The sequence below is a fragment of the Salvia miltiorrhiza genome, chromosome 6, assembly GCF_028751815.1.
Source record: "Salvia miltiorrhiza cultivar Shanhuang (shh) chromosome 6, IMPLAD_Smil_shh, whole genome shotgun sequence".
NCBI classification, from domain to species: domain Eukaryota; kingdom Viridiplantae; phylum Streptophyta; class Magnoliopsida; order Lamiales; family Lamiaceae; genus Salvia; species Salvia miltiorrhiza.
This window is the reverse complement of record NC_080392.1, coordinates 26314220-26317304: the sequence shown is the minus strand read 5'-3', so window position 1 is coordinate 26317304 and position 3085 is coordinate 26314220. Positions and strand designations below refer to the sequence as shown.

Below are 3085 nucleotides of genomic sequence, written 5' to 3'. Positions count from 1 at the left end.
ATTATGTACGGTCCCCTTGTGGCCTTCGTTAATATCTAGTTTTTTTTAATGTTTCCCTTATACAAAGTCGAGTCATCAAGAAGCTAAGCATGTCCCTTTCTAATCCCGCTCCTAAATCCCCTCCCCTAGTCGCGGTTTCCCCGAATTTGCTATCCTTAGCAAGTGCGGTCGTGACACACTCCCTCCTAGGAAGTTCTTTCATGGAGTATTATATAAAATTTAAAAATACAATAACATGAAATATAATATAAAATCGTATTAACATAAAATTATGACAACATAAATTAAATATAAATTACAACATAAAAACACAATAGTATAAAATTACAACCACATAAAAATACAAGAACATTAAACTAATAATACAATAAATACTAGTAAGGTCCAAGATCACTTCCAGATCCTCCAACGTCGCTTCCAGATCCTCCAATGTCGCTTCCTGATCCTCCAAAATCTTGAAAATTTCCTCCAAACATATTGAAAGCATCATATGAACTTGAATGTTGTTGTCTTTTAAAAATGATTTTTGCTTGTTAACTTTTGAAATAATCTCGTTGAATAGGATCAGAAATATTGTTGGTGTCCATCATTAGAATTTTATTATCTGATTCCCACATTTGGAATACAATAGCTTGCTTTTTTGCTTCAATAGCTTTGTTTTTTGCTTCAATTTTCTGCATTTGTAGTTGCAAAATTTGCTCTTTTGTGGTTGATGAGTTTTCAATTAAATCTCCAATTCGATTGGTGTTGTCAAATCAATGCTTTCGTAAAGTAGGGGAATGATAAAGTGGATGATGTAGATTTAATGAAATCTGAATGGACGGTGGCGATTCAAATGTGTAGATTTTCATATAAGATTGATTGAATCGAAGCTGCATTATTTGATATGTAAGACCAAATGCTTTATCTTTTTCTTTATCAGATGTTTAGTTACTACTCTTTATCAGATTTGTAGGCACTGCACTTTATCTTTATCACATGTGTAGATTGGTGTTGTCAAATCAATGCTTTCGTAAAGTAGGGGAGTGATAAGGTGGATGATATAGATTTAATGAAATCTGAATAGACGGTGGCGATTCAATATTTAAGATTCTCAGATAAGATAGTATTGGAGAAATTTTTATTATTTAAGACATACTCGATTTCAATAACCACCACACCTATTTCTTTTCTTTCACTCATAAAATAGAAAATTAAAAAATATGAATCATCATAATATTGGTTCTTCTTCACTACTTTCTCATTCAAGTTCAAGCTCATCTGATGATGAACTTGAACAATTAATCAACGAATGTGATGTTGAACATATTTTGAATAACAATCTTATTGTAGCTCAACTGGCTGAATATAAAAATGCTACAAGAATTCATGGAGGTTCAGTTCTTGGTCACAAGGTAATCCATCGTGACCGAGAAGCAGCTGCTCATCGTCTCTTCAACGACTATTTTTCTGAAAATCCAACATTCAACGAAGGAATGTTTCGTAGACGCTTTCGAATGTCTCGAAGTCTATATTCCTCCGCATTGTTGATGCTGTCAAAAATCATAATGGTTTTTTCGAGCAACGCATGGATTGCACAGGAAGATGGGGCTTGTCCACACTGCAAAAAATAACAGCAGCCTTTCAGATATTGGCATACGGGGTACCAGCAGATGCTACTGACGAGTACATAAATATTGGTGAGTCCACTGCAATTAAATGTGTCAAGAAATTCTGTCGTGTAATTATGGAAATATTTTCTAATCAATATCTAAGATCTCCTAATGCTAATGATGTTGCTAGACTACTTTATATTGGTAAACAACGTGGATTTTCAGGAATGTTAGGTAGTCTTGATTGTATGCATTGGAAGTGGAAAAATTGTCCAACAGGTTGGGCAGGCTCGTATGCCGGTAGTAGTGGCTCTCCAACAATTATTCTTGAAATCGTTGCTGATTATGACCTTTGGATATGACATGCATTCTTTGGTATGCCAGGATCTAATAATGATATTAATGTGTTGGAAAGATCTCATCTTTTCAGTGACCTTGCTAGAGGTATCATTCCACCCGCACATTATGTCATACAAGGAAAAGAGTATAATGTGGGCTATTATTTAGCAGATGGTATATATCCCAAGTGATCCACACTTGTACAAACTTTTCATGAACCACGCTCTGTCAAAAAAAAGTTTTTTGCAATGAGACAGGAATCGTGTAGGAAAGATGTGCAGCGTGCATTCGGAGTTCTTCAAAGCTGATTTGCAATTGTTGCAAATCCAGCTCGCTACTGGAAAAAGAAACATTTGCATTATATAATGAAAGCGTGCATTATTATGCATAATATGATTGTTGAGGATGAACGTGACCTGTCTGCACCAATTGAAATTGCAAGAGCAGTGCCAATTCCAGATGTTGAAACAATGCCAAATGAAACAAGCCATTTCCAAGAATTTCTTGGACGCTATAAAAAAATCAAAGATAGAGTGGCTCACTTTGCGCTTCGTGATGCATTAGTCGATCATATATGAGATGAGTTTTCTAATTTAGAAAATTAGTTGATTTTATCATGGAATTTATGCTTTATTAAGTATTATGTAATGTTTAATTCTAAGAGTATTATGTAATTTCAGTTTTTATGTTGTTGAAATAAATTAATCGTTCTACAATATTTAAATATAGTACTTTATTAATTAATTTTTCTCAAAAATATTTAAATTAATTTATACGTATTTGAATTTGAATTTTAATTATAATTAATTGAATATAAATATAATTATTTATAAATATATATGATATATAATAATTAAATTAACAAAATAATTTAATAATAAAGAGCATAAAAAAGGAATATTCTATTGTAGATGGAAATGTAAAGTTGATTGTTGGATTGTTGGAGATGAAAATCCAAAAACTCTACAATGGAGTGAAGGCCCTTGGAGTTGCTCTTAGTTCCGGCGCCGCTGCCTCCGGTTGCCGCCGCCGCCTCCTTCGATCTCCGTGGCTACACCCCCTCACTCTCTAAGGAGCAGACGATACATAACGGGAAATCTAGAGGTTCTATGAGAGAATCTAGGGTTTCGAGTCTTTCATCAATGGCAGCAGCG

At 33.9% G+C, this 3085-nt stretch overlaps 1 pseudogene; it reads left to right on the top strand.

The window, feature by feature from the left end:
• Nucleotides 1-1202: 1202 nt before the first annotated feature.
• Nucleotides 1203-2509, top strand: LOC130990690 (uncharacterized; annotated as a pseudogene).
• Nucleotides 2510-3085: the final 576 nt, after the last annotated feature.